This window comes from Nomascus leucogenys, chromosome 18 (genome assembly GCF_006542625.1).
Source record: "Nomascus leucogenys isolate Asia chromosome 18, Asia_NLE_v1, whole genome shotgun sequence".
In the NCBI taxonomy this organism is placed as follows: domain Eukaryota; kingdom Metazoa; phylum Chordata; class Mammalia; order Primates; family Hylobatidae; genus Nomascus; species Nomascus leucogenys.
Window position 1 is genome coordinate 40,738,682 of NC_044398.1, and position 14,346 is coordinate 40,753,027.

Below are 14,346 nucleotides of genomic sequence, written 5' to 3' on the forward strand. Positions count from 1 at the left end.
CCGGGAGATGGAGGTTGCAGTGAGCCAAGATTTTGCCACTGTACTCCAGCCTGGCCGACAGAGCAAGACTCTGTCTCAAAAAAAAAAAAAGAAAAGAAAATTAAACCAAAAGACTAGTAATGCTTCAGAACTCAGGGACTGTTAAACCAGCTGCAAGAAGATATATTCATGCAATCTTTGTATTAAGAGAGTCTCTCTGGCTGGGCGCGGTGGCTCAGACCTGTAATCCCAGCACTTTAGGAGGCCAAGGCCAGTGGATTGCTTGAGCCCTGGAGTTCAAGACCAGCCTGGGGAACATAGTGAGACCCAGTCTGTATTTTAAAAGTTTTAAAAAAAAAAAAAGCCTCTGAGCTAAGTGGACCTTTGAGCCCCTCACTCAAATTTGACAGTTCTCCATTATTCATAAATGAGGTAATAGTTGTTGAAGATGGTCTTCTCTGAATGCAAGACAAGTACTTTGGCCGGGCGCGGTGGCTCACGCCTGTAATCCCAGCACTTTGGGAGGCCGAGGCGGGCGGATCACGAGGTCAGGAGATCGAGACCATCCTGGCTAACACAGTGAAACCCCGTCTCTATTAAAAATACAAAAAAATTTAGCAGGGCGAGATGGCGGGCGCCTGTAGTCCCAGCTACTCGGGAGGCTGAGGCAGGAGAATGGCGTGAACCCCGGGGGGCGGAGCCTGCAGTGAGCTGAGATCACACCACTGCACTCCATCCTGGGCGACAGCAAGACTCTGTCTCAAAAAAAAAAAAAAAAAAAAAAAAGACAAGTACTTTCGCCTGATTATGAACTTCCTGCTGTCCTAAGGAGTCATCCCAGGTGTCCACTATATCTTTTCAGCATTGAGTACCAGCACAGTCACATGTAGGCTTTCTTCCACAGTAAAGACTTGGCATCACTCAGAATGATGCCACAGGTCCTAGGCCTTTTCCACACTGGGCTCACTTCACCAACTGGCAAATGCTCATCCACACCTGGTCCACCTGGACTACCTCCTTATCTGTAGCCCTTTCACCTCTGTGTCCATAGAAATGTCTTACCTAAGCTCTGAAATCTAAACATTCAGAGAGCACCTTGATGCTTGAGAGCATCTTCACAGAGGTGAACCTTAAGATCTATGTTTTAAAACAATTGAATTCCAAGATGTTGACCCTTACAGACTGACCTGCCTGATTATTTTCTGTTGTTTATGTACATTCATTATTATCAAAAATTTAATACTTTTTTTTTTTTGAGACGGAGTCTCGCTCTGTCGCCCAGGCTGGAGTGCAGTGGTGCGATCTCGGCTCACTGCAAGCTCTGCCTCCTGGGCTCACGCCATTCTCCTGCCTCAGCCTCCCGAGTAGCTGGGACTACAGGCAGCCGCCATGGCGCCTGGCTAATTTTTTTTATTTTTAGCAGAGACAGGGTTTCACTGTGTTAGCCAGGATGGTCTCGATCTCCTGACCTCGTGATCCGCCTGCCTTGGCCTCCCAAAGTGCTGGGATTACAGGCGTGAGCCACTGCGCCCAGCCAAAAACTTAATAGTTTTTAATAAATATTGTCAGGGTGTTTTTTTTTTTTTTGAGACGGAGTTTTGCTCCTGTTGCCCAGGCTGGAATGCAATGGCACGATCTTGGCTCACCGTGCCCTCCACCTCCCAGGTTCAAGCGATTCTCCTGCCTCAGCCTCTCGAGTAGCTGGGATTAGAGGCGCCCACCACCAGGCCTGGCTAATTTTTGTGTTTTTAGTAGAGACGGGGTTTTGCCTTGTTGGCCAGGCTAGCCTCAAACTCCTGACCTCATGATCCACCTGCCTCGGCCTCTCAAAATGCTGGGATTACAGGTGTGAGCCACCGCGCCTGGCCAATATTGTCAGTTTTTAAAAATAAGTTCCCCTCTAGAAACTACTCATCCATACAATTGGTTACAGGTTTGGAGTGTTACAGAGGTTTTTAAATCTTCTCCTTAGTAGTTCTTGAAAAATCACCTTACCTATTAAGCTGAGATTCCCCCTTCCCCCAAGACAGTGCCATTAAGTAGGCAGGGATCACCAAGGTTCAGAGATGTCTCTTGCTCAAAAATCATAGTATCTGTTAAATAGCAATAACCGTAGCTAACACATACTGCATTCTCACTATGCTTTGCGCTATTCTACTTAATCCCATTGAAACCTCGTAACAACCCAGCAGTAGATACTACCACCATTTGGCGGAAAGAAACTGAGTCACCCAGCTTCTAGATGGCTGAGCTGGAAGTTGTATGGAGGCTGGAGGCCCCATCTGATTCCAGGGTCCGTTCTCATCTACTGCAGTCTAGATCCTAGTGAGAAACGGGGTTTTTCAGGCTGTCTCCTAAACCCCTTGTCGCCTCCCTTTCCCATCTGAGAGGAGAATGAAGGAAGTGAGAAAGCCAACTGACCTGTCTAGTCAGTATAGGCCCTGTCCAAATGTCACTTTTCTCCTTGAAGCGAGGTGCTCTAGGAGGCAGAGATAACCCAGGTGGGAAGAGGCACATTCGGCAGTCACAGCTTTGTCTGGTTAATTTTCATGACCAATATAGAAAAGTGCAACTTTGAGGCCGGGCGCGGTGGCTCAAGCCTGTAATCCCAGCACTTTGGGAGGCCGAGGTGGGCGGATCACGAGGTCAGGAGATCAAGACCATCCTGGCTAACACAGTGAAACCCTGTCTCTACTAAAAATACAAAAAATTAGCCGGGCGAGGTGGCGGGCGCCTGTAGTCTCAGCTATGTGGGAGGCTGAGGCAGGAGCATGGCATGAACCTGGGAGGTGGAGCTTGCAGTGAGCTGAGATGGTGCCACTGCACTCCAGCCTGGGTGACAGCGAGACTCCGTCTCAAAAAAAAAAAAGAAAAAAAAGAAAAGTGCAACTTTGAAGCTGCTCTGATGCGCACTGAAGTGAGCTACCACTAGGAAGGCTGGACCCCTAGGTTATTTGCAATTCTTCCAGAGAACTTGACAGTTCTTTCAAATAACACTTTTTACTATGTATTAAATAGTGAAAGAAGGATTATGGGATACCTGAGCTTGCTGGTTACTTGCTTGAATTGGTTTCTTTGCCCAATAAAAGACCACAGCTTGATTAGGTGGTAGTGGCCAGTGTTGGTGGAGTGGCTGCCCTTACTTTGCCCATTTCCCCAGCAGGCCAAGCAAGCAAATGAGGGACTCACTTGGATGTTAGTAAGCTAAGTTCTAGCTCTTTCTTCCCCCCCACCCCCCGCCTTTTTGTTTTTGAGGTGGAGTCTCACCCTGTCGCCCAGGCTAGAGTGCAGTGGCACGATCTGGGCTCACTGCAAACTCTGCCTGCCAGGTTCAAGCAATTTTCGGCTAATTTTTGTATTTTTATTTATTTACTTTTATTTTATTTATTTATTTATTTATTTATTTATTTATTTTTTTTTTTTTTGAGACAGAGTCTCGCTCTGTCGCCCAGGCTGGAGTGCAGTGGCGCAGTCTCGGCTCACTGCAAGCTCCGCCTCCTGGGTTCACGCTATTCTCCTGCCTCAGCCTCTCCGAGTAGCTGGGACTACAGGCGCCCGCCACCACGCCCGGCTAATTTTTTTTTGTATTTTTAGTAGAGACGGGGTTTCACCGTGGTCTCGATCTCCTGACCTCGTGATCCGCCCGCCTCGGCCTCCCAAAGTGCTGGGATTACAAGCGTGAGCCACCGCGCCCGGCTATTTTATTTATTTATTTTTGAGACAGAGTTTCCCTCTTGTCCCCCAGGCTGGAGTACAATGGTGTGATCTCAGCTCACTGCAACCTCTGCCTCCTGGGTTCAAGTGATTCTTTTGCCTCAGCCTCCTGAGCAGCTGGGATCACAGGCACCCACCACCATGCCCAGCTAAGGTTTTGTTTTTGTTTTTGTTTTTGTTTTTTTTTTTTTGGTATTTTTAATAGAGATGGGGTTTCGCCATGTTGGCCAGGGTTGTTTTGAACTCCTGACCTCAGGTGATCCACCTGCTTCGGCCTCCAAAGTGCTGGGATTACAGGTGTGAACTACTGTGCCCAGCCAATTTTTGTATTTTTAGTAGGGACAGGTTTTCACCATGTTGGCCATGCTGGTCTGGAACTCCTGACCTCAAGTGATCTGCCTGCCTTGGCCTCCCAAAGTGCTGAGATTATAGGCAGGCATGAGCCACCGCACCTGGCCAGCTCTTTCTTCATTCTAAGTCATCATCTTTTAGTCTGATCATGAGTTTTCCTACCAAAAACTGTGTACAGTTAGATGCCTTCACCTCTATGGAGCCTCAGGAGAGTCAGAAAACTTCATTTGGATCAAAATGTGCAAGGGACAGGATAGCATGCACCTTCTCTTTCTCTCTGCCTTTCTTTTTCTCTTATTAACTTACATTTTTTTTTTAAAAAATTATGGAATATTTTAAACATACAGAAAATTATAGATATATAACAAATTTAACAGACATTTTGCTCTTTGATTGTTTTTGGACAAAAGATTACAGATAGGCCAGGTGCAGTGGCTCACGCCTGTAATCCCAGCACTTTGGGAGGCCGAGGCAGGCAGATCACAAGGTCAGGAGTTCGAGAACAGCCTGGCCAACATGGTGAAACCCCATCTCTACAAAAAATACAAAAATTAGCCAGGTGTGGTGGCATGTGCCTGTGCCTGTAATCCTAGCTTTCGGGAGGCTGAGGAAGAAGAATCACTTGAACCGGGGAGGTGGAGGTTGCAGTGAGATTGTACTCCAGCCTGGGCAACAGAGCAAGACTGTCTCAAAAAAAAAAAAAAAAAAAAAAAAAAAGATACAGATAAACCAGTGCTCTGCGGTGCTTTTCGACTCTTTAAAAAGCATTACTGGGCCAGGCGTGGTGGCTCACGCCTGTAATCTCAGCACTTTCGCAGGCTGAGGCGGGCGGATCACCTGAGGTCAGGAGTTCAAGATAAGCCTGACCAACACGGAGAAACCCTGTCTCTACTAAAAATACAGAATTAGGCGGGTGTGGTGGCACATGCCTGTAATCCCAGCTACTCGAGAGGTTGAGACAGGAGAATCACTTGAACCCAGGAGGTGGAGGTTGTGGTGAGTGGAGATCACGCCACTGCCCTCCAGCCTGGGAAACAACAGCGAAACTCCATCTCAAAAAAAAGAAAAAAAAAAAAATTGCCAGGTGCGGTGGCTCACGCCTGTAATCCCAACACTTTGGGAGGCCAAGGCGGGCAGATCACCCGAGATCGGGAGTTCGAGACCAGCCTGACCAACATGGAAAAACCCCGTCTCTACTAAAAATACAAAATTAACCAGGCATGGTGGCGCATGCCTGTAATCCCAGCTACTAGGGAGGCTGAGGCAGGAGAATCGCTTGAACCCGGGAAGCGCAGGTTGCCGTGAGCCGAGATCATGCCATTACACTCCAGCCTGGGCAACAAGAGTGAAACTCTCAAACAAACAAAAAAGCATTACTGGCCAGGCGCCGCAGCGGCTCATGCCTGTAATCCCAGCACTTTGGGAAGCCGAGGCTGGCGGATCACAAGGTCAGGTGTTGGAGACCAGCTTGACCAACATGGTGAAACCCCGTCTCTACTAAAAATAGAAAAATTAGCTGGGCGTGGTGGCCGGTGCCTGTAATCCCAGCTACTTGGGAGGCTGAGGCAGGAGAATAGCTTGAACCCGGGAGGCGGGGTTTGCAGTGAGCCGAGACTGAGCCACTGCACACTCCAGCCTGGGCAACAAGAGCAAGATTCAGTCTCAAAAAATAATAATAATAATAAAATAAAAAGCAGGCCGGGTGCGATGGCTCACACCTATAACACCAGCACTTTGGGAGGCCGAGGTGGGCGGATCACGAGGTCAGGAATTCGCGACCAGCCTGGCCAATATGGTGAAACCCCGTCTCTACTATAAATACAAAAATTAGTGGCCGAGCGCGGTGGCTCAGGTCTGTAATCCCAGCACTTTGGGAGGCTGAGGCAGGAGGATCACGAGATCAGGAGATCGAGACCATCCTGGCTAACACGGTGAAACCCCGTCTCTACTAAAAATACAAAAAAAAAAAAAAAAAAAAAAAAGAAATCAGCCGGGCGCAGTGGTGGGCGCCTGTAGTCCCAGCTACTCAGGAGGCTGAGGCAGGATAATGGCGTGAACCCGGGAGGCAGAGCTTGCGGTGAGCCGAGATCGCACCACTGCACTCCAGTCTGGGCGACATAGCAAGATTCTGTCTCGGAATAATACATAAAAATTAAAAAGCATTACTGTAAATATTTTTTTTAGTTTGGTAACTCAAACCATTCAGCCTGTGTCCTCTCCCTCTCATTCCCCCACGGAGAAGAAACATCAATGGCGAAAGCAACACCAAGAGCCGGCTTCACACTCAAGAGAAAACTGCACCTCCTGTCGTTTCCGGGGGCTCTACACTTTCACAGAAAGTTCTGTAGTAGCAAACTATAGAAATGATCCCTGAAAGCCGCCTAATTTTTGAATGATAAAATATTTCTAAATTGGTCAGGTGCAGTGGCTCACGCCTGTAATCCCAGCATTTTGGGAGGCTGAGGAGGGTGAATCACCCAAGGTCAGGAGTTCGAGACTAGCCTGGCCAACATGACGAAACCCCTTCTCTACTAAAAATACAGGCCGGGTGCGGTGGCTCACGCCTGTAATCCCAGCACTATGGGAGGCTTGAGGCAGGTGGATCACCTGAGGTCAGGAGATCAAGACCAGCCTGGCCAACATAGTGAAACCTCGTGTCTACTAAAAATAGAAAAATCAGCTGGGCGGGGTGGCACACATCTGTAATCCCACCTACTCGGGAGGCTGAGGCAGAAGAATTGCTTGAACCCAGAAGGTGGAGGTTGCAGTGAGCCAAGATCGCTCTACAGAGCGAGACTCCTTCTCAAAAAAAACACAAAAACAAACAACAAAAAAAACTGAAGATAATTTTATACAGTCAGTGGGGAGTATTGAAGTTTCAAGATCAGAGATTTAATAAAATTTGTGGCCCTTTAGGTAAATATCTTTAAAGAATATTGTTTCAGGCAACGTAGTTTGTGTGTGGGTGTGTGCTGTCTTGACTTAGTTTTTAGGCTCTGGCTAAAAGCCAGTTAGTTCCTCTTCTTGAGCTGCCGATTATGTCTGCACCCCCAACCACCTCCGTTATCAGGCTCAAACACTTGGGACCATTATACACCCTAATCACTCCAGGGCCAGTTACCAGACAACTAGGGCCAGCCCCCATGCCCCTGAGCCCCCAGAAATTACTCAAATTAGCCAATCCCAAACCTGTTGGCCTTGCCTAACCCTTCTCTTCCTGCAAAAACCACAACAAAGGCTCTTCCGCAGTTCCTCCCTCACTCCCTTTGCCTAGCGACCCCTTCTGCTCCCGCTGAGTGGCCTTGTGTGAAGCCCCAGGGAAATGAGAGTACAAAACTAAAATTTGGGCCAACGTGGAGGCTCACGCTTGTAATCCCAGCACTTTGGGAGGCATAGGCAGGCAAATCACTTGAGGCCAAGAGTTCAAGACCAGTCTGGCCAACATAGCGAAACCCTGGCTCTACTAAAAATACAAAAATTAGCCAGGCGTAGTGGCACGAGCGCCTATAGTCCCAGGTACTCGGGAGGCTGAGCGGGGAGAATCGCTTGAAACTGGGAGGTGGAGGAGCAACCTCCTCCGGGAGACTGGAGCGCCACTACTCTCCAGCCTGGGTGACTGAGTGAAAGACTGTCTCAAACAAAAAACAAAAACACAAACTGTAAAACTTGTAAAACTGGTTTGTGACTCCTGTGCTGCATCTAACCTCACCATACCTCACCCAAGGTAACCTGTTTTGTTTGTGTTTTTGAGACAGGATCTTGCTCTGTTACCCAGGCTGGAGTGCAGTGGCTCGATCTTGGCTCACTGCAGCCTCCACCTTCCAGATTCAAGCAATTATCCCACCTCAATCTCCCAAGTAGCTGGGATTACAGGCATGCGTCACCACGCCCAACTAATCTTTGTATTTTTAGTAGAGATGGGGTTCCACCATTGGTTGGCCAGGCTGGTCTCAAACTCCTGACCTCAAGTGATCCACCTGCCTCGGACCCCAAAGTGCTGGGATTATAGGCATGAGCCACCGTGCCTGGCCAAATCTGAGCTTTTTATAAAATCTTCATCATAATGGTTCTTAATAATGTTGACTTTGAAGTTTTCTTCTCTCCTACAACAGATGGTGAGGAAAAAAGATAGTTCATAAAGATCAGTTGATCTTTTTAAAATAATTTTTTTTTAAGATGGAGTCTTGCTCTGTCGCCCAGGCTGGAGTGTAGTGGCATGATCTCAGCTCACTGCAAGCTCTGCCTCCAGGGTTCACGCCATTCTCCTGCCTCAGCCTCCCTACTGGCTGGGATTACAGGCCCCCACCACCACGCTCGGCTAATTTTTTCTATTTTTAGTAGAGATGGGGTTTCACCGTGTTGGCCAGGATGGTCTCGATCTCCTGACCTCGTGATCCACCCACCTCAGTCTCCCAAAGTGCTGGGATTACAGGCGTGAGCCACTGCACCTGGCCTAAAATAATTTTTAATTGACAAATAATTGTACATATTCATGGGGTACATAGTGATGTTCTGATACATATAACGTATAATGATTAGGATAATTAACATGCATCATCTCAAATATTTATAATTTCTTCCTGTTGGGAACATTCAATATTTTTCTCCTAGCTATTTGAAACTATTATGGTTAACCATAGTCATTGTATGGCATAGAAAACCAGATACCTGTACTTATGTATATCGTTTAGCAAATCTCTCCTTATCCTTCCTTTCCCCCTACCATTCCTTTTTTAAATTTAAAAAAAAATTTTTTTTAAACTCTTTGGTGACAGGGTCTCACTTTTTCGCCCGGACTGGAGTGCAATGGCGCGCCGTCTGGGCTCACTGCAACCTCTGCCTCCTGAGCTCAAGCGATCCTCCCATCTCTGCCTCCAGAGTAGCTGAGACCACAGGCTCTCGCCAGCATGCCCCGCTAATATTTGTATTTTTCTTTTTATAGAGACGCGTCTCGCTATGTTGCCCACGCTGATCTTGAATTCCTGGGCTCAAGCAATCCGTCCGTCTCCGTTTTCCAAAGTGCTGGGATTACAGGCGTGTGCTACCGCGCCCAGCCTTGTTTTTTTAAATTATTTTTTGTTGAAGGGTCTTACTGTGTCGCCCAGGCTGGAGTGCAGTGGTGCGATTCCGGCTCACTGCAGCCTCGACCTCCCGGGCTCAAGCGATCTCTCCGTCCTCAGCCTCCCGAGTAGCTGGGACCACAGGCGCGTGCCACCACCATGCCCAGCTCCTTCCCAGTTTAACTGTGGTTAAAACTGGTGTGTGAAGGCAATGAGCGAGACCCGCGAAAAATGAGAACCAAGGGATAGGGCTGACCTCTTTTGCGGACAAAGAAAAATAAACCAAAGTTTCCTCAGAAAACTTAAGTTGCCTCACAGCCGCCTGGTATCAGGAAGCACTGAGCCCGCCTAACGCGGGATCCTCCCGGGGCAGGCCGCCTGAGCCCACCCGGAGCGGGCGGGGCGGCCGCAGGACCACGTGGCCTAGAGCTCCCTTCCAGCGCTGCCGGCGGCGGTGGGGGCGGGGGGTGCCGGGCGCGCCTGCTGCGCGGGGCGGGACGCGGATTCTCAGGCTCTGCGGAGAGCGGCTGCCACCGCCTCTGTTTTTTTCTTGAGACCTAGTCTGGCCCTGTGGCTCAGGCTGGAGTGCAGTGGCGTGATCACCGCGCACTGCAGCCTCAGCCTCCTCTCGCCTCAGCCGCTCCTGTAGCTGGGAACACCAGCGGGCGCCACCACTCCCGGCTACATTTTTTTGTATTTTTAGTAGAGACGGCGGTCTCGCCATGTTGGCTAGGCTGCTCCCGAACTCCGGAGCTCAAGAGATCCGCCCGCCTGGGCTTCCCAAAGTGCTGAGACTGCAGGCATGAGCCACCGCGCCCGGCCGAGAGCCTCTTTTGGCTCCTCCTTTCGCCTTTCCGGGGCCAGGCGTGTGCAGCTCTATGGAGAAGGGTCCCCTCCCTCTACGGGACGTCCTCGCTGCCGAGGTCAGAGGCGCGGAGAACATGAGACCCGAGGTGCGTTCCAGCATGTTCCTGCAGCCCTCCACTCCCTCTCGCGGTTGCGTAACGTCAGATCCCTGAAACACATCGCACATACGCGTGACTGGTGGTGTTTCTCCTTTTGAACCCTCATAGATACAGGAGGCCACTAACAGAGATAAGGAATTGTACTATGTACTCCATGCTTCAATAACTGGGTGCTTAGAGACAAGGCTGAGTTCTTTCTGCCATCCTAACACCCGCAGCAGAGGTTAACCTACTATCTGACAAGTGGTCAACTTTTCTGCCTTCGGGAAGACTTGGGGCTGGGCTGAGGGAGATAATCTAGAACTTTTGTAGTGATCCTGTGTACATTTCCCTAGAATGATGGATTAGGGTATAGTGATTAAATATATAATGTATACTTTAATATACATTAAAAAGTTCTGGAAGGATGTACTTCAAAATGTTATTGGTGGTTTCTATCATTCTTCCCCTGTTTGGAATATTGCAACAACCGACTATGTTATTTTAGCCCTTTCTCCTTCCTTCATTGCTTCTCCAAATTCAGGGGCCTCATTGGAGCAAACTTGTTTGCAGGTCATCTGGGCACCCTCTTGAAATAAATTGTCTCTCTTTGCTCTTACAGGTCTCAACTGCTTCTTACCAATGTTAATTCCACTGACTACTATCAGAATCTGATGAGCAATCCACTCATCAGAGAAGCTGTTTCTACACTCTCTGAATGACCATTTTATAGATGCTGGGAAAAAATTGTATTAAAGACTGTGAGTTAGCTGGGCTTGGTGGCTCATGCCTGTAATCCCAGCACTTTGTGAAGCCAAGGCGGGAGCATCGATTGAGCCTAGCAGTTCAAGACCAGCCTTGGCAGCATAAGCTAGACCCTGTCTCTACAAAAAATTTTAAAATTAGCCAGGTGTGGTGGTGCGCACCTATAGTCTTAGCTACTTGGGAAGCTGAGGTGGAAGGATTACTTCAGCCTAGGAGGTTGAGGTTGCAGTGCGCTGGAAACAAACCACTGCCCTTCAGCCTGGGTGACAGAAGAGGACCCTGTCTCTTAAAAAAAAAAAAAGTCGTGGACTTTGTTATCCTTATGCATATGACTCATCAATATATCTGTACTTCCATATAGAAAGAACACTTAGACCGGGCGCAGTGACTGATGCCTGTAATCCCAGCATTTTGGGAGGCCAAGCCTGGCAGATCACTTGAGGCCAGGAGTTCAAGACCAGCCTGGCCAACATGGCGAAACCCTGTCTCTACTAAAAAATACAAAAATTAGCCTGGTATGGTGGCACACGCCTATAATCCCTGCTACTCCGGAGGCTGAGGAATGAGAATAGTTTGAACCTGGGAGGTGGAGGTGGCAGTGAATCAAGATCGCTTCACTGCACTCCAGCCTGGGCGACAGAGTGAGACTCCATTTCAAGAAATAAATAAATAAAATAAAATAAAATAAGGCTGGGCGCGGTGGCTCACCCCTGTAATCTCAGCACTTTGGGGGGCCAAGGCGGGCGGATCATGAGGTCAGGAGATCGAGACCATCCTGGCTAACACGGTGAAACTCCGTCTTTACTAAAAATACAAAAAATTAGCCGGGCGAGGTGGCGGGCTCCTGTAGTCCTAGCTACTCGGGAGGCTGAGGCAGGAGAATGGCGTGAACCCCCGGGGGGCGGAGCCTGCAGTGAGCCGAGATCATGCCACTGCACTCCAGCCTGGGTGACAGCGAGACTCCGTCTCAAAAAAAAATAAAAAAATAAAAATAAAATAAAAGAGAACACTTAGAAAGGAACATGCTATAGAAAACTTAAATTATAGATGTCAAAAATTTAATCTGTTATTTGTTACTGGAATATGTTCATTCTTGCACTTGGGACTAGACTTAGAGTATTTTAGAAATTGCAAACCAAATAATGAAGCTCCCATGTAGATTTGACTCAGAAAAACACGGAACACTGTGCGGAACACCATCCCTTTTCTCACCTTATACCGCTATTCTGCCTCCTCCATCCCTGGAAACAAGGCAACAGTCCTCTTTTGTGGTTACACAGTACCTTGCTTTAGACATTCTAACTGCCTTCATCCTCTCAAAACTAGATAATTTAGGTAAGACTTAAGAAGTTTCAGACTGCTGGCCGGACACGGTGGCTCACGCCTGTAATCCCAGCACTTTGGGAGGCCAAGGTGGGTGGATCACCTCAGGTTGGGAGTTTAAGACCAGCCTGACCAACATGGAGAAACCCCATCTCTACTGAAAATACAAAAATTAGCTGGGCGTAGGAAATATATATATTTCCATAAAGTATTGAGTCTTCTGTTTAATCACATCAGTAGGAATCTAAAAGTGATTTTGGATTTTTTTTTTTTTTTTTTGAGATGGAGTCTTGTTCTGTCGCCCAGGCTGGTGTGCTGTGGTGCAATCTCGGCTCACTGCAACCTCCGCCTCCCGGGTTCAAGCGATTCTCCTGCCTCAGCCTCGTGAGTAGCTGGGACTACAGGTGTGTGCCATCACGCCCAGCTAATTTTTGTATTTTTAGGTTTCACCATGTTGGCCAGGATGGTCTTGATCTCTTGACCTCATGATCCGCCCGCCTTGGCCTCCCAAAGTGCTGGGATTACAGACATGAGCCACCGCACCTGGCTAATTTTGGAATTTTCTGTATTTTTAGTAGAGGCGGGGTTTCACCGTGTTAGCCAGGATGGTCTTGATCTCCTGACCTCGTGATCCACCCGCCTCGGCCTCCCAAAGTGCTGGGATTACAGGCGTGAGCCACCGCGCCCGTAATTTTGGAATTTTCTACAAAAAAATTAGATTTTGTTTCTGCTGCCACAAATATTAACTATTCCTACTCAAAAGCCTGGCAGCTGTTTGCCCACTGCTGTGTAGAACATATTTATGTGATCACTACTTCGCATGGTAACTCTGAGAGATGGGTGGTTTTCTCTCTCGGAGGGACTTGTCCAATGTCATAGAAATACATTATACAGCCAGACTTCATTGTACAAGGTCCAGATATGTATGGATTTTGCTTACCATGGTTTTGTTAGGTAACATCAGTCTCCCAACAACAGGGTTCAAATATCAGTTACTACAATATATTAAGTATGAGCAATCACATAAAATATAAACTTCGTTGCCAGTTCCTCAGTGCACAAAGCACTGTGTGAATAACAAGTGTACATGATCAGTGACAAGTTGCATAATTTTTTGAAAGTCTGTTATTTCGTTCACTCATGCACAGAAAGGCATGTGGTTGTGTTGCTTCTTGTCTCCCACCATACTGGGCCTCTTGGTAGGTTTTTACGAAGAAAACTAATTCTCAATATTTCTTTCTTTCTCTCTTTTTTTTTGCTGTTGTTGTTGGGGGACGGAGGCTCACTCTGTCACCCAGGCTGGAGTGCAATAGTGTAATCTCAGCTCAATGCAAACTCCGCCTCCCAGTTCCAAGTGATTCTCCTGTCTCAGCCTCCCAAGTAGCTGAGACTACAGGCACCCACCAGCACACCTGGCTAATTTTTGTATTTTTAGTAGAGACAGGGTTTCACCATGTTGACCAGGCTGGTCTCAAACTCCTGACCTCAGGTGATTTGCCCAACTTGGCCTTCCAAAGTGCTGGGATTACAAGTGTGAGCCACTGCACCTGGCCTCAATATGTCTAATGTATTAAATTACATAGTACCAGATAAATATTAGTTTTACTATTTTCATTTCCCTGTACATTTAAAACTGAAAGAGTTTTTAATGTTTTGGCAAAAAATTTTGAAAGTCACAGAACAATCATAATTTTTCTCATTGATCATTAAGATTGCTTTGCATGGTATCAGCTTGTATGTTCATTTTTACCGTCTTACACTACAGTACTTATAGTACTTTTTACTGGGCAAAGCAAGGAGACACACACATGCACACATGCATAGCAAATAAATCAGTCTGGCTTGAGAGGAAGATGGTTAGATATAGGACCCAGGCACAGTGGGTTTCTGTGCAGCTATTTACCATTTAGGCAACTTTTCCAAAGTTGCTTAGCTTAGCTTCCCCGGGATGAGTTTTCTGGACAGCAAAATAATGGGGTTTTTTTTTTTTTTTGAGACAGAGTCTCGCTGTGTCACCCAGGCTGGAGTGCAGTGGCACCATCTCGGCTCACTGCAAGCTCTGCCTCCCAGGTTCACACCATTCTCCTGCCTCAGCCTCCTGAGTAGCTGGGACTACAGGCGCCCGCCACCACACCCAGCTAATTTTTTGTATTTTTAGTAGAGACGAGGTTTCACCCTGTTAGCCAGGATGGTCTCAATCTCCTGACCTC

At 47.7% G+C, this 14,346-nt stretch overlaps 1 pseudogene; it reads right to left on the minus strand.

Moving 5' to 3' along the window:
* Nucleotides 1–6,241: 6,241 nt before the first annotated feature.
* On the minus strand, nucleotides 6,242–6,428 carry LOC115831402 (annotated as a pseudogene).
* Between the last annotated feature and the right edge of the window lie 7,918 nt (nucleotides 6,429–14,346).